The sequence below is a fragment of the Humulus lupulus genome, chromosome 2 (assembly GCF_963169125.1).
Source record: "Humulus lupulus chromosome 2, drHumLupu1.1, whole genome shotgun sequence".
In the NCBI taxonomy this organism is placed as follows: Eukaryota; Viridiplantae; Streptophyta; class Magnoliopsida; order Rosales; family Cannabaceae; genus Humulus; species Humulus lupulus.
In genome coordinates, this window is record NC_084794.1 from 194,967,230 (window position 1) to 194,991,213 (window position 23,984).

Below are 23,984 nucleotides of genomic sequence, written 5' to 3' on the forward strand. Positions count from 1 at the left end.
CGAGGGATGGAACTTAAAGTCCCTAAAGAGATTCATGATTGATGGTAACATATCATAACACTAGTTATTCAACTAGTGTTAGGTTCAATAGGTAATAACAAGTCAATCAAGTGAATATTAGTTGTACTCAAAACAAGTCTCATCTGAGATATTGAGTACTTGTGTGTTACCAAGTGGAGGGTTAAAACCGAAAGGTTTTTTAATAGAATTCAGTCTTGTAAAGACACGTATTTTTGGTAACAAAATACTGTAAGAATTCTACCTATATGGACCTAGGGGTGGTGCCGCCTTTCATGAGAATTGGGAGTATTCTCAAGAACGTCCATGAATGGAAAATGCACATGGCCAATAACGGTGCAAAGCGAGACATAGAGGTCTTAAGTAAACATCACAAAGGTGTGTGTGTTATCACCGATTTGTTATCATGAAAAGATGGTTCAATGCCTAGTGCAACCAAATTTTCGACAAATTTTGTGATAATTACACTATAGTAAAGTTCAAGTTGAAAAACACTATGCTTTATGCACTAATGCAATGACTCTTATAAGAGAGAGTTCTTATTTAACCAAGTGGGGGATATGTTATATTTCAAAATATAATGATTGATTAAATAAGTGTTACAATAGATCACTATTTAATCTAGTGGGGGAATGTTATATTATTTTATAATATAATGTAATATTATATTATATTATAATATAATGTTTTAGATTAAATAAATGTGACAAAGAGTGTCACACATTGTAACATATAATAAAGAGTTACAATATTTAGATATATGAGATATATCCAAATAATGTAACATATTTGGTGTTACAAATTTGCAACTTCCAAATATTACCCTTTATTGTGTAAATTTTTTGTTACACAATATTGAGATGAATTTCATAAAGCCATTTGAGAAATGGCTGTTAAAGATATGATTTTAATCCCAATAATGTGTTTTGGGGGTTGTAAAATTAATTGGGAGGGTTTGGAACCGTTTGGAAAAACAACACAATTTTAAGTGTTGAAAATGGTCAGTGGCCGCGGCCTGTGGGACAGAGACTAGTGGCCGCGGCCACCAATGTCTCTGGCGCGGCCACAGGCCAAAAACTGACCATTTTTTCAGTTTTTTCAATCTTTGTTGAACGGCTCAAAAAACCCAAATAACTCTCAAATCTCATTTTTAACTCCATATTAATCCAATTAAGCATTGGTAACAACCATGGGGGTTGGTGGAATTTGAAATTCAAAGGGTGTCTCCAAACTATATAAATAGGAGCCTATAGCTTAGAAACACCTTGAGGCTTGATAATTCTAGAAAGCATTTCCTATAATCTGTGAGAGATCCCTTAGTTCTTGAGTTAGGGGGAAATAAGCTTTTGGACAAAGGTTTCAAACCTTGTTCATGTTGGTGATCCCCAACACTCTTCACTTTGGTAGTGTGAGTGAGAGTTGTTTATCTTTTGTTTCTTGTTCCTTTCTTTCATTCTATTGCTTTTCATCTTTATATTGTTCTTCTCTATTTACTTGTATTTCTTGTTCAAGAGTTGTAATATTTTCTTTTCTTTTGTTTCAAACACTTTACTTTATTTGTAACCTTTTTCTTAGAGTTGTATTTTACTATTCTCTTCTTCTTCATCATCTTTGTTTATTTGTAATTTTCAGTTATATAGTTGTAACTCTTTTTAATCAATCATTATTTATTTGTAATATATTGCACAGAGTTTTAATTTATTATTATTTCCATTGAGGCAAAATAGATATTTTCCTAACAGGAAGCCTAACTCGAGGGGAACTCAAGATGGCCATCACAACCAGGGTGCGTCCGGGCAACAAGCTATGGGATAATATGCTCAAAAGGGAGGTCACTGACTTAGACAACTTCTATCAAAGAGCACAACAATATATTTGCGTCGAAGACGACCAAGAGAACCTCAAGATAGGAAAAAGTGAAGCCCCATCTATACCTTCGGCTCATGATGGCTCGAGTGGCATAAAGAAAAAGGAGAGCTCGTGAAGGGTCAAGGGATGACCGACAAAGAAAACACACAGGTAAAGGCAAAAATGGGAAAATGCTATATACCTTCTCTACACATTTGACAGATACCATGGAACATATCTTCCTCACAAATAAAAATTGGTCCCCATCAAGAGACCATCGCCAATGAGGAGAGATCGATCCAAAAGGGACCCCAGTAAGTATTGCCAATACCACAAGGATGTTGGCCACACTACGACGAGGTGTACCCATTTGAAAGTGGAATTCGAGGAGCCCATATGCAAGGGGCACCTAGGCAGGTCGTCAGGAAGGAGAAACCAGGACCAGAGGATAGGCCAGCCTCACTGCGGACCCAAGGACATGCCACAGAAGTGCAGGGGGAAGTAAGAACGGTCTTCGGAGGTCTAGGATTCAGAGTAGAGTCGAGGAACGGAAGAGATAGGTATGCCAAGGAAGCTAGACAAAGTCCACCCCTGTGCACCATGAGCTTAGAGAAACAACACCCAAAGAGCTTTAAAGGGGAAAATGATTCAATAACATTCGCGGAGGAAGACGCATGAGTGGTGCATTTCCCCTATAGTGACCCCATGGTTCTAACCATCCAATTAGCCAATATGAGAGTGCATCAGGTCCTCATGGACGATGGTAGTTTCGTAGATATGATATATCACCCCGCATTAGAGAAGATGGGCTTGGCATCTGAAAATTGAAACCCTGCTATGCCATCTTATACAGATTCATTGGGGACTCGATACAACCCTTAGGAACATTCGAGTTAGCTCTCACCATGGGGGAGCAACCCAAACAAACCATTATCACGGTAAACTTACCTGTAGTAGGTTGCACTTTGGCTTTCAATGAGGTGTTAGAGAGACCCTTCTTGAGAGAATTGAAGGCGGTGACCTCGATATATCACCTGTCTGTTAAGTTCCCCACCCCACGAGGAGTGGCAAGCTTAAAAGGAAAACAAGGAGAAGTCAGGGAGTGTTACAACACCTCCCTCAGGACAGCCACCAAATCACGGGGACCTATGGAAATGATGATCCATGGGGGACTAAACCCCCAAAATATAGATCCCGAAGTGACTGAGGAAATCGCAACTCGAGCTAATGAGAGAGAGATAGATGAGCTACACACTAAATGTTAGAGGTGCTCAATTGCATGGTACAAGCAAAGCCCCAATTACCTTTCGTTAAATATGTGAGGAAAGAACATGGAGGAAAAGAAATGACCACTCCCATTGGCAATGGAAGAATCCACCATCAAGGGACCACTCCCCATTCTTGGAGTGTCGCAGGAGTTCCATATCAGAAATGCAGCCAAGAAAGTGGGAGTCGACACATGGTGCAGACACTGTTACCTCCAAGAAGGCACCGGTCAATAAGGAAAATAGATTTCAACATAACAAAGAGCGGGTAAGAGGAAAAAGATTCATCCCGACTCATTCCTTAACATCTCGTTCACATGGTGTGGGTAATCTATAGAAGGCTCTGAATCCGATGAAGAAAGCACAATGGGTTCAACACTAGGAGGTACGCTAGACAACCCGTCGAAATCCATGGAATGACGTCTCATGAAGAGAACAGGTGCAAATGTGTGTGTAGTATATGAGGTGCTACAAGATACAAAAGAGCGGGTTTAAAACCCCTAGCACTTGTGTGTAAAAGGGGGTCCAACTATGGGATGCAACAGTGTGTGCATGGGATGAACATGCTAACGGACGATAGCACAAAGCATCACATGAGGGGGTATCAGGGATAAAATAGCACATCTCCTGAATGGTAACTTAAACCCTCAAAGAATAAGAATACTAAAAGAAATACTAAGGGAATACCTTAAGTGGAAGAGGAATCACTAGTGGAAGCTCGTGGTTGTTGGCGATGCTCACAAATGTCTCTACCAAAGTACATCACACCAAAGCACCCACTCGCCAGGAACGTTGTCAGAGTATCTTGCATCAAAGTATCTGTATGCACCACAACTACTTTGGTACCACACACATCCCACGCCTACAAACATAAGAAGGAAAAGAGACAAGTATTATCACCCCATCCGGAAAGGAAAGCATTCTCAAAAACAAAAAACAAAAGAAAAGAAAAATAAAGTGCTCTTGTGGGGGATGGAACCACCTGCCTCTTAGAGTTTTAAAGACAAAGGCACCACCAAACTAAGAGAAATGAGAGTATAAAGAGTTTCTTCAAGAAGAATTCCTATTTATAGAAAGCCCAAACTCATCCTAGCCCTTGAATCCCATATTCGATCCATGGTAAAAAATGAAGCCTTACACTCACATTGGGATCCACAAAGACAAATGATAGGCTGACCTTCAATCTCAAGAAATCATGAGGATCACCACCACCAAAGTGTGTTTCATCACACCACCAAAATAAAGAGGTCCAATACCACCTCGCGCACTTTATAGGCACCACATCGCAAAATCTACCAGAGCACCTAAAGACCCTATCATAAACTTGGGGGCAAGTGTTGATGCAAAAACTCCACACCAAGTATCAATATTGGAAAATTTCTGAAGGTGCATAGCATGTAGTCCCAAGGTGACACACTCCAAAGGTAGTCCCGAACATGCCCGTGTCTTGCACCTAGTGAGACCCTCCACTACAACAAAACCCCATTTCCATAACACAAAAATTTAACACTTTTAAAAAAGTATTATAGTAGATAAATAAGTGTATAGGTATATGTGGGCCTTAATTTTGGCGCCTATTTCCGCCCCCCCCCCCCCCCCCTCCAAAATTTCACCCCCAAATTTCACACGGTACCAATATAATCAAAATTTATTTATAAAATAAGTAAATAAAAAAAATATAATCTCTTTCTTCTCTAAACTGATCCCCAAATCTCTTTCTCTCTCCCTCCATATCCGATCCCCAAATCTCTTTCTCTCTTCCTCCATAACCGATCCCTTTCTCCCTTTCTCTTTTGTTTGCTCTCTGCCAACCCACCGATTGTCGCCGCCGTTCAAGCACCGTTCCCATTTCTCTGTAGCTTGGTGCCAACCTTCTACCTTGCCCTTTCCTCGTTGCTTGGTGCCAAGAAATGTGTCGCTCGCCTGCTTCAAGGCCCCATTTTCTGGAGTGCTTTGCCTATAGCTTCAGGGGTCGCAACTCTCAACTGGTAAATAGCTTATTTGTGGGTTTCTACTTGCGGTGAGAGAATGGGTCTCTATTTGTGGATTTTGATGTTGATTCTTGTATGGAGCTGCCCGACTTGTGATTTTTATTTGGTTAGCTGCTTATTTTCTGGATTTCCCTTAATGATGGAAATAATATTTTGCATCATCTCCACAGCCAAACTTGATTTTTAGATTCTGATAGTGTATTTTGTTTTCTTACATGAGAAAGATTATATACTACATTTGCATCATCTGTAGCTTAGGTCTTTGTGAGATTTTTAGTTCTTATATGTGCTTCGAGTATTTTGAATGACTTTTCAGGGTTATGCTTGTTCGATGAATTTCAGGGTGTGTTTATTTTCGTAGCCTTCGTCGTCGTTCTTCCCTGTGAGTAGAAGCCTCCACGTTCGCCCAGATGTAGTGGTAAGCCATCACTTTCTTTTTCACACTCTACTGATATTTATATGCAAGAAAATAAACATGGTTCCAAAAGAGATATCTATTACATGCACCCAGCTGTATTTTCAAGTGAGTTTTTTTAAGAGCTTTGCTTTCCTTTTAGTCATTACAGAGATAGCAAAACTAGGAAAGTTTAAAGATTGTTTGTTCTAACATTGTTCCTGTGTATAATTTTCTATCGAAAGGAAGAGTCAAGAAATCAATTTGATTAAAATATTGGTATACTGTTACAAAAATAGCATTACTGTTTTTGAGTTTTTTTAGTCTTGGGATGGTACAGTTTACAATGTCATAAAGTTGAGGCAAATTACTAAGGAGTTGTTTTTAGACTTATTTATTTTGGCAAATCAGTTTGGATGATGATTTATTTTGGATGATGATTTATTTTGGTTTCATGGTTTATAGGAAGCAAGAGCTCTACTAGGAAGACTTGAGTATCAAAAGGGTAACATAGAAGCTGCACTTCATGTATTTGAAGGAATAGACATTGCTGCAGTGAATCCTAGGATGAAAGGATCCATTTCTAGAAGATGTGAACAAAATAGACACCGTTCACAGAGTGATTCCGTCCCACCTATGTCCATGCACGTTGTTAGTCTGCTCCTTGAAGCTTTTCTTCTCAAAGCAAAATCATTGCAAGGCCTTGGACTATATGAAGGTATTTCCTTTACCTAACTGTAATTTCATTCTTAGTTCATAGCTTTGGAAATCTGTTTCACATTATTGTTGCTGCTGTGTAGTACTAGTCAAAGTAGTTTTTCTTTTCCTATGACAACACTACTTCATGCTTCTCTTGCAGAAAAATTGTGATGTGTTAGACCCGAACTGCCAACCCAAGAGATCTAGCTATGGGTTACTTGAGGACAAATTTATATTTGCTTGTTTTAACCAGCTATACAAGATGGATCCTGATATTTTCAATACATGGTTGGTCTAGTGTTTATATTTGCATAACTTTGAATTGATTGAATCACAGCAATAACTATACTGATTCATGTGTCGATAAATGCAGGTGCAACATCCTTAAGCGAGTACCAAATAGTGCACTTTGGCTTCTCAGATTTCCTGCTGCTGGCGAGTCGAGACTCTGCAATTGTACTGCCATTTTACCATTTCTCAAGATAAATCATTTACATGCATAACATTTGAATTCTTCTTTGTTATTTATATTTCATAATGTAGTAATGGGTATTTATCTTACAAAGGAAAGATAAATTAGTAACTGATAAACTATTGGTGTTCCAGATGCTGTTCAAAGAGGTGTACAACCAGATCAGATTATTTTCACAGATGTTGCCATGAAGGGTGAACATATCGAGCACAGTGCTTTAGCAAATTTATTCTTGGACACGTAAGCATGCTTAATACTTTTTTTATATTTTTTTATTATTCAAGTGTATTTATCTTAGTACAATACAATATGTAACTTTATTTTGACATTTGATGTTGCTAATGTTGATTGATTTTGCTATTGCTGTTTTGTTTCTTTATTTTTTTTGGTGGTGTGTGCTCTGTAGCATTGCATTTAGTTAGCTTAATATTTAGCTCATATTTTCTTGAGTCGTTGCACCAGAATTCCCTTAATCAAGAGTCGTATTCTGTCCCAAGGACAATACTCATCTTTTAGTTAATTCCACTTGTATCTTGATCAGGTTATGAAGTAATTTTTTTATTATCTATATTGTGTTGAGACTTACTCATTACTCAAAGCCTATTGTGAAAATCGAAATTGTGAAGCTCCAAGAATATAAAGAGACTTTGATTGCATCTTTAAATCTTTATCATTATTTTCATACGGCATTTATCATCTATTTTCCTTCAATCAATGGCTTATTATTAAGAGAAGTCTATTACTCTGAATTAGATTATCTTCTTCTCTAACTCTTTGGACCTAGGGAAAAAAACTGTAGTCATTGTCCTCCTCTCCTTCTCTCCTCTGATTTCTCATTTTCCCTTTTTTGTAGAATTAATGATGCTTTTTTGGGCATATTTTATCTGCTTTAGTTTGTTTTGAATATATTCTTCGTTTTAAATTTGTATTTTAAGTTTCTTTGGGTTTGAGTATGTTTTCTTGGCTTTGAGTTTAAATATAATAACCACAAGTATGTTTGTCAAGTTTGGCTTTATTTTTTCTTGTTTTCATGTTTTCTAAGCAGTTATTAGTTGTTGTTTAGTACGGTAAAAGACTGCTGGTCTATTTATTAGGCTCATGGGTGGAAATGCAGACTGCTGGTCTATTTTCTTTTTCAGTCATGCTTTTTGTAGTTGTGAAGTTTAGGTATCTCTTTTTCCATTATTTCAGGTAAGGCATCTAGGACACTTAGCTGGTGGTGCTTTAACCAATGCATTGGATGCTGGAAGAAAATGGTAAGCAATATAAATCAATTAGTGAAGGGTTCAATTAGGGTGGGGAATTATTTTGAATTATTTTCATAGACCTTCTCTTGTGCTTTTTAGTGGGTTTCATGCAATGCACTGGAGAAGAGCAACAGGTGTATCCTTTAGTTGGACTGTTAGGTTGTCAGTAGATTGACTGTAGCCATATAGCCTTGTTGTGCATTTTCACATTGTTTAATAATCTCCTTTACTTTGCTGAAATTTATTCCATATAAACTATTCTTTCACTAGGAAAAATGTGTCTTGCCTTAACATGTCCCTGCATGTACTGGTTAATAGAAACAATTATGGTATTGGATTTATAATTATGTTTTTCTATATTTCTTTTATTATTGTTTATTTATTTTATCACATGTTCTCCATCTGCAACCCTTTTGTCTAATTACTTTCTATTTATGCTGCTGGGTGCTCCTTTTGTATAGTTCTTTATTATGGAAATTAGATAGCCTCCATTATAGTTGGTTTTAGATTTTTCTTTTTCTCTTATTGGTTGGATGTAGTGTATGTTGGGCAATTTTTTTTTTACCCTTGTGGTTTTTCTGCTATTCTTTTCTTTTTTATTTCCTTCTTTCTTGCTTTACTTATTTGTTAAATCAGAGATGCTAGGCATAATTGTAACTTTATTTTTCTGATATGAGAAAGAAAAACAAAATAAAAATCAATTCCATAGTTTGCTAACTAAATAAACAGAGTCATTTGGCTCTGTTTCTTTGCTGTTGGGAGCTGTTCTTTTAGTTTTGTTCAAGTTTCTATTGTAAGTTTATTAGGTATAGAGTTTCTTTTCCTATTGGAAGACTAGGTAAGGGTAGACTAGACTCATTTTCCCATACAGCTGCTTGAAGAAGACTTGAGATTCAGTTAGGTCAATCACTTTGGGGACTTTCTAGTCCAACTTCTTTGTTTGAATTCCATGGAAGAAAAGTTGCATGTAGAAATGCAACTTTTCATTTCTTGAGAAGAAAAATCATGACCCACCTTTGATATTTGGTGTCTTGCTTGGTCCCACCTTATGGTGCTTCAAGCAAGGCCTTTCTTTTGCTGTGAGTATGTTATGTTATGATGGATAATTTTGATTAATAAAATTTGAGTGTTGTATTGCGTGATTTTACTTCTCATTATATAGTTTCTCTAGAATAAAATTTGAGGGTAATTTTTGTGCTTTCTCTAGAATATAAAAAGCTTTAGCAACGTTTCTTCTTATTTATTGCAAAAAATTTGAAACCATAAGGACTGCTGGACTAGTACCCACTACCCACAACATCTTTTACCAGTAATAGTTGATTTGATTGATATTGGTGATAGTTTGTTTCTTCATGCTCTTCATATCTAATAGCTATGTATAAATTTATCATCAATCCAGCTTGCATTCTAATGACTGGGGATTGAGAATTTCCATTAGAAATCTTGTTTGTTGCTATTGTTGGGTTTCTTTGTTATTTTGTGTTTTTTTTGCTGTATCCTATCCCCTGTTTGCTATTGTTTTATACTTGCAATGAATTAGGCTGGACCTTTCTTATGTTCATAAAATATTATAGTTTCCCTCTTGAAATGAATTACCACATAGTATTATGAAAGCATCTCTTCCTGGAAAATTTTTGATGAGGTTTCCTTTTTTATAATGTCATATTCCCATATATGAACTTAAAACATGACAATTTCCAGAGTTTTTGTTTGATACTTTAGTTTGTCTTATAGAAGACATAGTAATTATCTAAATAATAATATATCAAATTGGCCTTTACCCAATTTTTCTGCAACAAATCCATTTGATTTTCAATATTTGATTTTTACTTATAAAATGAATTAAAGTCGTGTTTGGATGGTTTGAGCATTTATGAATTGAGTCACAAGAGCCACTTGCATGAGATAGATCCCACCTGGAAGTGATTCTCATATGAATATGTTTCTGTTTTATGGAAAGATATTTTGAACGGTGTAAAGTTTAACAGTACCTTCTAAATATGTTTCAGGTTTGTGGAAATTATGGCTCCTGTCTTTTCTCGAAAAGCTTGGCGGTGTGTATGGCACATGATTCAGGTATGGTGTGTGTGTGTGGTTATTTAGTTAGGCTAAAAAACTTAAAAATTTATGCAACTAGAAATCTTAGAAGTTCTCGTGAAATCTAAGTTGGAAAGAGAAAGGAAAATAAAAAGCTAGTGCTTTTCTCTTATAATAATGAACGGATTTTCTTGATTTGGTTTTCTGTGTTTAATGGTAAAACATTAGACCTAACCAATCCATCTATTTAGTTTGATTTGGTTTCTCGAGTTTCAAATTGTATTTGGAATTTATATGATACCTAATGCAATTGAGATGGTGTTATATTTTGTTCCTACGGTTAAAAAGAACATTGAAGTATCCAATTGGAGAATATTCACTCTACTTGCTTGGACACAGGTAAGTTCATCACAAAGGCTTTTTTTTCAACTACATAAAAGTTCTAGATCAATCTTGCACCAAGTTTTTTCTTAGAGGTTGAATTCAGCAACTAGCATTACTTTGAAGGTTTAAGAAATATACTAGAATTCATATTTTTGCTATTATTTCTCTTTCTTGACAAGAAAAAGATTTTAGTTTATTAATACTAAAAGATAACGTATCATCTTAAACAGTACACTTTAAAATCTTTTTTATTAAATATCCAAAGATCAACTCAAAATTTGATTATGCAGTATGCCACATATTTGGCCAGCTAAAACTGGTCATGTAATTGTACCCATATTCAATTTACTTTCTTTGTCTGATCAACTTCTGGTTTTAAGCTTTGTGTATATTCCCTAAAATATTTGTTTTTATCACATAGCCTAGATTATATGTAGGACATGGGATGCAAGAAAGCCATGTCTCTGTGCTGAAGTAATTTCCCATTTCTCCCTTCTTAATTAGCTATTGAGTTGTCTCTATTCTTATCATTTCCCCTAATGTGTTATAATTTGTGTATTTTGTAGGTACACATTGTTCTGGATACTAGTACTATTGAGCAGATTTTCTTTCAACTACTGGTTTGAGGTAAGCTGTCATGTGCAACTACATAATAACTCCATAATACATGACTATTTATTAGATAATTTACTAATAAATCTTTCATTTTAGATTGCCATAAATATCTTTCTTTAGTGGAAATTGTACTATCTAATTCTCAACTTTCGACATAAAATCAGAGCTAATTAATTCTTAGCATTTCTGTTCATTGTAAGTTACATAATATTAAGTGAAATTTAACAAGGATATATATGCAATTGTCATGGAGTGGAAATTGCAGGTGTGATGGCAATTGCCCTTGCTAATGGTGAAGTGAGTAGATTAGTCCTTAAATTTATTTTCTGTTCATTCCACAATTATTTTCACCTAGTCTTGACATTTATTTCACATTTCAAGGGGAAGGTACTTATTAGATATAGTGATATTTTATTATTTTGTTTTAGTAATCTTTTTAAGGGCCATCAAATAATAAACTAGATAGATGCATATTCTTTTTAATATTGGACTTGTTTGTAGATGCTTTAGATGAGTAAAGATGATTGGTGTCAATATGTAAGCATGTCCAATTAATTTATCTATTTCTTGTTCTGGATTATCTATGTTAGATTTATAATTTGCATTCATTTTTGTTAATAATTATGATATTGTGTTGTATATTTGAGTCTTTGTTGGCAGATTAATTTATTATGTATCTATGTTTCTTGACCATTCATATACTCTACTTTTTGATATCTTTGACTTTAGTTATGGGATCTTCTTAGCTGCACAAGTGACATTCTTTCTTCTTTTTATTAGAAAGAGTTCTTTTTTCTAACTTTATTTTTAGTTTTATTGCAGAAATTGGGCTAAACCTTATATGAAAGATGCTAAAGATTATTGCAGCTAGTCTAGAATGTGCATGTGTTCGAGTTCCTTGTTAAAATAGTCAAAATATGGTCCAACTATTTCACTGCAGTCATGGGAACAACAGCTAACCACAGTATTTATCAATTCGTAATACATGAACTTTAGTCTTTGGCACAAAGAGCAATCGAGATATATCATCATGGAGGATTTTAGTACTGATGTTTCTCACTTGTTTTTAATATTTAGCTTCAATGGAAAGAGAGGTGTTGTTATTTCCTTTCATGTTTCCCCTGCCTGTTTAAAACCATGGAGTTGGCAAATTTCATAGGATCCGTTTTTTGTTAGGACCATGTACACTACAACAACACTTCATTGAAGCACTACTATTTCTTTTATCTTGCAGGTTTTGGGGATACTTCTTCCCTAACTGTCTCTGTCCATTTTTGGGGAAAGTATAATTAGGATGTCTTCTTACAGGGCATTGATCGTGAAAGAGTGGAAAGAATGGAAGCTCGACTGAAAGAATATTGCTTCATCGTCCAAGGATACTGCTTTTGTTTTCAATTGCCAGGTTGACATTTTTCATTCTTCCTATGCTGTATTGTGCATTTTAGATGATAAATGTATTTTGCAATATTCTTATTTGTGTTACAGTTAAAGCTTAGCAAGCCAAACCCAGATGACCTGGGACATGTTGATTCAGTTTCAGTAGAAGAAATTGGTGGTGCTACTGAAATTGAATTAGCTAAGAGAGTGAAAGAGTATTCATTTAAAGAAACAGGGTAATTTGTTTGTTTCCACTTTTGTTTTTTTTTTTCCCAGTTTTTGTTTGTCTTGTTTCCCATAACCTAACGCTAAACACATTTCCCACTTCGAACTTAAGAAAGAAAGAGAAACTTTGGGAGAATAAGAGGAATAGCATGGGCTTCATAAAGGACCTCTAACAGCCATATTCACATTCTACTTGTTAATTTGGATGCCATACTTGATGCCCTGTTGGTTACCTATCACAGAGAGAATTTTGCCAAAGCTATTTAAACATCAATGCTATGTTTGTATTGAACTTTACAGAAAGGAATTAACCTTGCTAGGTCTTTAGAGAAGAAATAAATGGGGATAGAAGTTAGTACAAACTGTATGAATTGTTTCTTCATATTAATAATAAAAGGACCTTTTTTTACAATGTGCAGGTATATTGAGATGATTTCTTTGGAGCAATTCTTGACAACACTTGTAGTTGAGGCCTTTAGAATGGAAGAATGTATTTCACTAATTTTTGTGTACATTTCTTGTTTTGTATTTAGTGATAAAGGAATCTAAATTGGGCATAAATTATGTTGTAATATGATTTCTTAAGCCTAGACTAGTAGACTAAATATTGTAATTACATTTTGAGTAATTAATAAAAATCTATTTATGTTACCTTATTTGGCTTCAACTTTCATATTTGTTTTCCTAGTTTTGTGTAAGTAAAAAAAGATTATGTTTCTCTAAGCTAATATAACACATGTGTTATACTAAAGTGTAGTATAACACAAATAATGTGTTATATTAAAGTCTAGTATAATACAAAAATGTGTTATACTAAAGTATAGTATAACACAAAAAATGTGTTATACTAAAGTGTAGTATAACACAAAAAAAGCGTTATACTAAAGTGTAGTATAACACAAATTTATAAGTATTGAAATGTGTTATATAATCAACTATAAATAACATAATTAAACACTTATCTATTTATTAAAATATCACAGAACTTGTGTTATCGTTGACAGTATAATAACACATCTGTATAACAATGATAAAGTGTTATGTAAAGTACCCTGACCTACGATAACATAGTCGGTCTTAACACATCAAAAAGTATTATGGTATGTTTTGATAACACATTTTCGGTGTTATTGAAAGCATTTTTTCTTGTAGTGCTCATCTCGCGCCTTGGGGTTTCACCTCAAGTCTCGGTGGTGCCTCACACCTCGTGCCAAGTAGAGGGCCTTACGACCAGCCAAGGGGTCTCGTATCTCGTGGCCAGTAGGTGCCTCACACCTCCCGCACAGGAGAGGGCGTCGCGCCTAGCATGCGCCTCGCATATCGCAGCCAGCAAGTGCCTCACGCCTCTTGCCCAGCAGGTGCCCCACGCCCAACAGGCACCTCGCGTCTCATGGCCAGCAGGTGCCTCGCGTCTCATGGCCAGTAGGTGCCTCGTGCTCAACTGAGGGGCCTCACGCTCAGCAGGCGCCTCGTGCCTAGCAAATGCCTCACGCCTTGAGCCCAGCAAAGTGCCTCACACCCATCAGACGCCTCGCGCCCAGCAGGCACCTCATGCCTAGGGAGCACTTCGCATGCAGAGTGGCGTGATACGGTTCTTGGTTTCTTGCCTCTAGGAGGTTGTGGCCCGACCGTATTGAGCCCCTTTGCGCCAATAAGGTGATCATTCCTTACACCTCATGGGATCGTGCATCTAGCTAATGGAGGCCTTACACTATTTTTTAAGGTAAGTGCCACCAGCGAGGCACATGGTACACGTATGGGTACGGAACGTATGTATCACCAAAAAGAAGAAAAAGCGCAGATATGGTGTCCACACTAGACAAATAGTGGTAATACGAAGATGGTACATGACAGAGCCCCCTCAAACATGCTTCTTACATTCGTACTAGACAAGTGGTGGAGGTACGACCAGGTACAATGGTAAGAGTGTTGTTGCAGGCCTCTAGCATATACTAGAGCCGACCACCATTCCCCCAACACCGCTACCACCTGCCCCACAATCACCTACAGCCTGGATATGCAACCCTTTGTCCCTTTAGGACCACTAGGTACCAAGAGCCATTAGAGCTCGACCATAAATAAGACCTCATTTCTTCATTGAAAGGGGATTGGAAAATTCTTGTAGCACCATACTATTCTAAGAGCAATATACAAGTTTTCTTCCATTGTTCTTCTGCAATTTATTACTTAGTTTGTACAAGTTTTTCTAATTTCATAAGTTTCTTGAGTTTTTCGTCCTTAATTCATTGACAAGTTCTCACCATCAACAAAAATTACAACAAAGAAGAAAATTAATCAAAAAAATGAATGACCCAAAATTTTTAATGAAAAATAAGTAGATATGTGAGACAACAAGTAGAAGCTTTAAAAAACTCTCCTAACACGTCATTCTATTTCCTTCACCCTTATTCACCGAGATTGCTTGAGCCACCAACGATGGCTCAACAATATGAATATCAACAAAGAATGCTACAAGATTATCTACATCCTATGTGTACGGGCACACCTTCATGCATTATGTATTCCACGAATATGCCAAACTTCGATTTCAAACCCTGCATGATTCAACTCTTACCAACCTTCCATGGGTTGGAAAATAAGAATCTATACATGCACATTTAGGAATTTGAAGAGGTTGTGGCAACATTCAACAACCGATTTGACGCTATAAACATTGTGAGATTGATGTTCTTTCCTTTCTCTCTCAAAGACAAAGCAAAAAAATGGTTGTATTCCTTAAGGCCTAGATCTATTAGAACTTAGGAAGAAATGACATATGTTTTCCTTGCCAAATATTTTCTACACCATAAGACTAGCTGTCTTTAAAGATAAATCTCTACCTTCACCCGAAAAAACATGAAACTCTTTACCAAGTCTAGAAAAGGTTCAATGATTTGCTCAATTGATGTCCCCACCACAGATATGAAAGTGGATGCATGGTCACCTATTTTTATGAAGGTCTTACATATCGAGAGTGCCAATTTGTGGAGATGATGTACAATGGTGAGTTCCTTCAAAAAGATTAAGAGGAAGCTTTCGAGTACCTAAACAACACCATTGAAAAAGCCTACACATGAACTAGACCAAGTGATATAGAAAGCACTAGCAGATCTCGACCAGCTAAAGTTTACCATCTAAGGGAAGAGAATATGCTTGAATCCCAAGTTAAGTCTCTAACTAGACAAGTTAAGGCTCTCAAAACCAAAGATGGTATGAAATTTACATGGTAGCAAAAGCGAAATTCGAGATCCATGCTTCATTGTCGGTGGGATGGAACATCAACAACAAGAGTGTCCTACTTTTTGCAAGTTAGGAAGAGTAAATGAGGACCAATGTAATGCCTTAGGGGATTACAAGAAGCCTTATAACCCTTTATCAAACACTTACAACCTTGGTGATGAAGCCATCCAAATTTTACCTGGAAGGATACAAATCAAACACAAGCATTTGGGAGCCAATGGAGACCTGATCCACAATAACAACAACCACAAAAAGCATACATTACTCCTCGAAATAACACACAACTAAGGAATTCTCTTGAGAATACCTCACAAATGTTAGCGGAGACACAAAGATCTTGCTTCATGAAACTGATAGAGGAAATGAAGGAGGTGAATAGCCAAATGACAAATATGACCATTATTTGGCAATTCAAGAGCAAGGTAAACTTCCTTCTCAACCTTTAATCCATCAAAAAGGGCAACACATAGCACAAACCTCTACCTTTGCTGACATAAACATCAAAGACGTTAATTCCATCTCTACATGAAGTGGTTGAAGTATAGTATCGCCATAATAAAAGAATACGACCATTGCGAGTACTTTAATGTCTGCCTTAGATGTTGATGAGCCAATGAGAATTCCAGTAAAGGTGCATTTCCCTTAATCATTGAAATCCACTAGAAAGTAATAGAAAATGATGGTAAAATGATTGACCACTTGACACAAGTGAATATCAAATTGTCATTGATGCATGTGATCAAACAAGTGCCAGCTTATGCCAAGGTTATCAAGGATCTGTTTACCGTTAAAAAAAGAACTATGTTAAGAAAGTTTCATTCTTGACAGAACAGGCTAGCGCAATAATTGAATGTAAGACATCGCTTAAGTACAAAGATTCTGGTTGTCCTACCATTTCATGTCAAATTGGGGTACAAGAATTTGGTCAAAATCTTCTAGACTTAGAAGCAAGTGTAGATCTCATACCATATTTAATATACTTGCATTTAGGTATTGGTAAAATTAAGCTCACATTTGTGGTGCAACAACTGGTCGATTAATCAATCAACAAACCTCGGGGAATAGTCGAAGATGTATTGATTTAAATAAAAAAATTCTATTATTCTATTGATTTTTTCATCTTTGACACTCAATGTAAAGTGAGTATGGAGTCCAAAATTCTCATCATTCTTGGTAGACATTTCTTTGCAACAACAAATGCACCCATTAACTATAGGAATAGTCTCATGAAAATCTCTTTTGGGAATATGACTTTATAAGTGAATGTTTTCCATATCAGGAAATAACCATCTGATAATGATGAGTGTTTCCAATCCTTCCTAATCGATACTCTTGTTTTAAAAGAGGTACAATTGTAGTACAATTCAAAAATCTTGATTCCCTCTTCCAAATTTCTAAAAGTTTTTTGCCTGATGAGTTAGAAATCAACCCTGAGATCATCAAACACTCATAGGCTAGAGGAACTATGTTTTGGAGCCCACTCTTTGAAGAGCTTCCTCATGAAAGAGAAAATTCAAAACCTTCCACTGAAAAATCTCCTCAACCAAAGTTGGCCCAACTTCCTAAGGGCTTAAAACATGTATTTTTGGGAGCCGATAACACCTTTCCAGTGATAATATTTTCCATGATCAATGCAAAACAAGAGCAAAAATTAATAAACATGCTACAAGAACAAAAGGAGGCATTAGGTTGGAAACAGTTAACATCAAATGTATTATTCCTTTGATTTTCTCCCACCAAATTCAATTAGAATGGAAACAGTTAACATCAAAGGTATTTTTCCTTTGATTTTCTCTCACCAAATTCAATTGAAAGATGGGGCTATACAATTTTGTGACCCTCAAACAAGATTAAACTCAACAATGAAGGAAGTGGATAAGATAAAAGTCTTGAAACTTCTAGATTCTAGGATGATTTATCTTGTTGCTGACAGCAAGTGGGTTAGCCCGACTCAGGTTGTTCCCAATAAGTCGAGAATAGCATTGGTGCAAAATGATAAGGGGGCACTCGTACAGAGGTCACAACTAGTTGGTGCATGTGCATTGATTATAGAAAATTAAATGATGCCATCCGGAAATACTATTTTCCACTTCCATTCATCGACCAAATATTGGAATGTGTGGTGACTCATCCTTTTTATAGTTTCTCGATGGTTTACTTAGGGTATTACAAAATTGAGATTTCCTATGAAGATTAGGATAAGGCCACATTCACTTGTCCATTTGGTACTTATGCATTTTGGCGTATGCCATTTGGCTTGTGCAATGCTCGAGCCATTTTCTAGCACTGCATGATGAGCGTATTTAATTATATGGTCGTGAATTGCATGGAAATATTCATAGATGATTTGAAAATCTTCAGAGATTTCTTTGGCTCAAGCCTTCTCAAATTAGAATTTATGCTTAAACGATGCAAAGAGAAAGGCTTGGTACTCAACTGGGAGAAATTTCATTTCATGGTTTCATCTGGCATAGTCTTAGGCCATGTTAATATATAACGACTGATTCCTTCTTAGATCCATTTATTCCACCTTCGCCTTATTGTATTGGAATTATTTTAAATCAGAAAAGAAGATGGTTTTCAGAACGTCGAATCGAGGTTAATCAATCAAAGATTGAACTCATATCAAATATTCCAACACCAAAGATTTTTATGGAAATTCAATCCTTTCTTTGGCATGCATGATTCTATAGGAGGTTCATACATTTTGTTTTTATAATTGCTCGCCCTTTGTCAAACCTTTTAACAAAAGGCATTGTGTTCAACTCGACACTTGAGTGTGAGGAATCTTTTTGAACACTTGTAGTGAACCTCAATACTCCCCTATCATTCAGGCACTAGATTGCAACTTACCATTCAAAATCATATGTGATGCTAGCAATTACGCTATGGGGGCCATCCTAGGTCAAAGAAGGGAAGGAAATCCTTTTGTAGTATAAAATGCAAGTAGAACTCTTACCAGTGCTCAAATCAACTATTCTACTACTGAAAAAGAGTTACTTGTTGTAGCATTTTCACTTTACAAGTTTCGTTTCTACCTGATTGGTTCACCTATGATGATCTTCACCGACCATTCTGCCTTCAGTCGCACTTAATTAGGTGAATCCTTCTATTACAAGAATTTGATCGGACCATAATTGACAAGAAATGAGTTGAAAATGTGGTAGTGGGTCACTTATCTTGTCTCGTGTTTTATGATTCTGCTAGTGGCCCAACCATCCGAGATGACTTCCTTGATGAACATCTCTTTGTAGTCACTAAATCGCCATGGTATGCTCATATCATAAATTACTTAATGAATGACAAAATTCCTTCTACCTGGAATAAACAAGATAAACGTAAATTTTTTGTTGAGGTTTGTAACTTTTATTAGGATGATCCATATCTTTTCAAGTACACTCTCGACCAAATCAAGAGACGTTGCATTCCATAATAAGTTTTCAATGTCTTGAACTTTTTCCATAATAAAGTTTATGGTGGTCATTTTTCTATAAAAAAATATTGATGCAAGTTCTTACAGTATGGTATTTATTGGCCTACCTTGTTCAAGGACACTAAAAATTTGTGACGATCCTATGAAAGGTGCCAGAAATTAGGTGCACTATCCCAGCGAGACATGATGCCATTGAATTGAACCTAATTCTGAAGTAGGAATTGAACCTACGAATTTGCCAATTATAAGCTGGGCGCAAATAGAAATATTCAACTGTTGGTGGATAGATTTTATGAGACAATTTCCACCTTCTTCTAGCTACCTTTACACTCTCCTGGCCATAGACTATATCTCAAAATGGGTGGAAGTTGTGCCTTGCCGAAACAATGAGAGCATAACTCTTGTGAAATCTTTAAAGGAAAATGTGTTATCTAGGTTTGGCACACTGTAAGTTATCATAAGTGATCAAGACACCCATTTTTGCAACCACTCTTTAAAGACCTTAATCCAAAAGTATGGTGCACTTATTTAGGTTGCATAGCCATATCATCCACGGACAAATGGTCAAGTTGAGATATTCAACAGAGAAATTAAGAAAATCTTAGAAAAGACGGTTAACCCTAACTGTAAAGATTGGTCTAAACAACTTCTTGATGCTCTCCGGGCATACTACACTACTTACAAAACTCAACTTAGTATGTCTCCTTATAGGCTAGTCTATGAGAAAGACTACCACATTCTTGTTGAGTTGGAACATAAAGTATATTGGGTTGTTAAAAGCTTGAATTTTAATCTCAAGGCACCAAAAGTCAATCGTAAGCTTCAGTTGTCAAAAATCGAGGAGTTAATGAACGATGTATATGAAAACTCTAGGATCTATAAGGCTAGAATGAAAGTGGCTCATGACAAGCAGATAATAAGGAAAGAATTTGAGCCAAACCAATGAGTGCATCTTTACAACTCTCACCTGCATCTTCACCCTGGAAAAATAAGATCGAGGTGGACTAGTCCATATGTTGTGAAAACCATCTTTACTAACGATGTTGTTGAGGTCAAGGACCCAACCGATGGGAGAGTATTCAAACTAAATGTCCATAGAATAAAACATTACATAGAGAAGATGACCTAGCCTAAAGAGATCTCTCTCGTGGCTCCAGTTTACCAACTTTAAGTAGTGTTTCCATGCTTTCATATATAGGTTTTTCTTTACTATTACTTCATTTCCATCATTTGATTTCGTTACTTGTTATTATTTTGTGTTTTCATTTTTCATGTTTTAGGGAATCGATATATACTTTGCTTTGTCACTCACTATCAGGTGTTCTCTTTCCTTGTACTTTTCATGTATCCATTTTTGACAATGAGGACACTGTCTGATTTTGGTTGAGGGTGGTGAGCATATTCATATATGTTGTTTATTATTTTCATGGTCAATTTATTTTAAAAAAATTACTTATTTATTATTGCAAAATGTTATTTTCGAGTTAATTTTTGCTATCTTTATTACCTAGAAAACTTCTAGAGTTTTATAATAAACATACCAAACATTATGGAAATTGTGACAATCAGAATCCCGTGATCCGTAAGGGGAAAGACCGGGTAAGATGTGCAATCCCACACCGCTTGGGGAAGGTCAAGTGTGATGATTCTAAGACTGTGTAGGTATGGGACTACATAGTTGAAGAGGGCTTAAATGGATTGATGGGTATTACCTATATCAACAAGATGCATCTTCTTTTCGGTAGCTCATCACTTGAGAACTCCAAAGTTAAGCGTGCTTGACCTGGGGTAATCTAGGGATGGGTGACCTCCTGGGAAGTTTACCTAGGAAGCATGTGAGTGAGGAAAAAGCATGCTGAAAAGACTCGTGTTGGTTTGTAGGGCCAGTCGTCATTCCAGAAAGCAGCCATAGTGACGTGGGGCGTCACAGGAATATGGTTGTTTATACCTATTATATTATAATTCTCAGAGAGTTCTAAGAAAGTTTTTGGGCCTGAAGTGGTTTCTAGGCAACCTTCCCAATCAACATGGGAACATTTTTGTGCTTACCTATTACATTATTACACATTTATAATTTTAATAATGAAATATGTATATATATATGTGTGTGCAAACAACCATCTTATCAAAATATTTGGTATGCACATTATATAACTCTAGAAATTTTTTGAGTAGTAAAGACAACAAAAATTGACTCAAAAATAACATTTTGCAATAATAAATAAGTATTTTTTTTAAAAATGACCATGAAATTACTAATGTGACAAATATTAAACATCAGGTATGAATATGCTCACTAAAATAAATATGTAAGAAAAAGACTATAGTTTTGCTGCTCTAAAATTTGATCCTTTTAATAATGCATATAGGTCTCTATTTAGATAGATTTTTTAAACTGAACAATAAACTAATAATGTGAGTGAGTGGGGAAATAAATCATGATATTGTGCAAAGAACATTTGGCTTTTTGATTGCTTTCGTGCAGTACATGGACAATTGGTTATGTGTGTGGAGTTGACTTAACTGAAGAGTTGATCGCGACTTGACTTTGATTGGAGGGAAAAGGAATAGAGCTGATGAAATGAGAGGTTTGGGCTTGAACTTCATTTATTAGATCTGGACTTGAGAATAAATCTAGACTTGAGATTGCCAAATATGAAATAAGTGTACAATTTGTCTATTTTTAATTTATTATTATTTTATGATTATACACTTGATTATTTATTTATATGTTTAATTAGTTTATTTTAGGATTTTCATGACATTTTGGTGAAAAATAATAAATTTGGAATGTTTTACATGCAATGGTTAAGCTCGACATTACAAGTCTAAAATTTCACACTTAATTTTGAGATTATTCCAACAATGTTTTGGGAATTTTTCTTGAAATATGAGTTGTAGATCGTTTTCTTAACTTGTGATAACATTTTGCATTGTTCAATTCTAAGTTATATAGAGAAAGTAATTGTTAAAATATTGCCAGTTGTTGCAGTTGAGTAAGATCTCAGTTGCCTAGCAAAATTGAAGAGAAGAAGGCAGTGATCCAAGTTGCGGCGAAGACATTCTAGGTCTCGGCCCAGACATTCCGAGGCTCTCAAGCTGCGGTGGAGAAAAGCTTAGGCCGCAGTGGAGAAAGTCCTAGGGCACAGTCGTAGCCTGCGTTACGATTTGAATCCTATTTTAGGTCGCGACCTAGGGACAATTTCTACATTTTAAATTGTATTTTTAAATGCAATTAAGGAGGACTATAAAAAGGAAAGTAGGAAAAATTATAAAATAACTTTCAATTGCGTTTTTGAGAGACTTAAAACTTAGAGAGAGCTTGAGAGAGTAGGAGAAGTGATCATCATGTACATCAACATTCTAGTTTTCTTCTTCTTAAACTCTATTATTTTGATTTATTTTTTAGAATATTGAGTAGTTTCTTTCTAGGTTAAGGGTTATTTCAAACCCTAGACATGAATTCTTGATTTTAATGATGATTATTGTTCTTCTTATTCCTTAATATTGAATTGTTTATATTCTTCTATACATAATTTTATGATTATTATTTTAATCATTTTTAAAGGGCCCCTAATTAGAATTTTGCATTAGTCTATTATCTTCTTAAAGATTCTATTCACCTAATCGTTTAGAAATCTAGGTTTTTGTGATAATTTGTAGTTAAGGGTAATGTCAAAGGTCTCTTTAATTGTGATGAAGAATATAACCTATAGGTTAAATGAACCAGGCGTTTGTTGGGTTTGCTGTTTAGATTAACTCATTTCTATAGAAATTAGTGCTTTTTCTAGATTAAATCTAATGTGTTTTTCCATTAGGTTGTTTAGTAAAAAGAATATGAAGCTGATGGGAAGAGAAAATTTGAGTCTAGCTGTGGAAAAGTCGTGAGAAATTTACATAATTCATAACATAATATTTTTTATATAGACTTTTAATACCATATTTTCATTTACAATAAATGGTATATGAAATTCCGTATTTTAATATTACCAAGTGATTTAAAATAAACAACTTAATTAAATGTGGAATACTGATTAAGTTGTTTAGACAGATTTCAGTTTTGTTCACACTACTTATGCAACTGTTTAAACAGAAACAGAAAAACAGGTAAAAATTCAACACACGAGCATTTTTACGTGGTTCAGAAATCTTTTCAGATAACCTACATCCATGGGGCCACGCCCAGAGAATAAACCAATTAGTAAAGAAACAACGTGTACAAAAGCATTGACTTAAACAATGTAATACTCCCTCTTAAACTATTGCCGAAATCTTGTTGTACTCTTCTCTACTAATATGGTTTGATGAAACGCTAATTCTCTTGAACTCCCTTCAAAGTATAGCGAGTGCACACTTCCTCCCGAAGTGAGACTTAGATAGAATCCTCTCCCGAAGATTCTTATGAACATGCTCACAATAGACACTATTTGTTTACAATGGACTAGATAGATATCCACAAGTACACTTAAAACTGTTACAAAGATTAAGGTGAACAAACTTAATCTCTACAAATAAAGACACTCTTCAAAATAACATAATGTTTACAAATATTCAAAATAGAAGAGATGAAAATTTCAAAGGCCTTGGCAAGATATTTATAGGCAAGGAAATCGTCCAAGGCCATCATTTTCTGATATCTTTGAAATCAATTTGTGAATTCCTTTGATTTAGGAAATCAGCCAGCCAGATGAATTCTGTGTCGATAGAAAAGGAAACTGATGAGTCAGCAATGTAATTAG

The 23,984-nt window shown here is 35.5% G+C and overlaps 1 long non-coding RNA gene and 1 other non-coding gene across 2 annotated transcripts; one reads left to right on the top strand and one right to left on the bottom strand.

The window, feature by feature from the left end:
- Positions 1-6,373: 6,373 nt before the first annotated feature.
- Positions 6,374-7,657, top strand: LOC133816478 (uncharacterized). Its single transcript, XR_009885275.1, has 3 exons — positions 6,374-6,503; positions 6,589-6,671; positions 6,822-7,657. It is a non-coding gene; the product is annotated as an uncharacterized LOC133816478 (long non-coding RNA).
- A 7,732-nt stretch (positions 7,658-15,389) lies between these two features.
- LOC133820258 (small nucleolar RNA R71) lies at positions 15,390-15,495 on the bottom strand. The gene has a single exon (XR_009886682.1). It is a non-coding gene; the product is annotated as a small nucleolar RNA R71 (small nucleolar RNA).
- Positions 15,496-23,984: the final 8,489 nt, after the last annotated feature.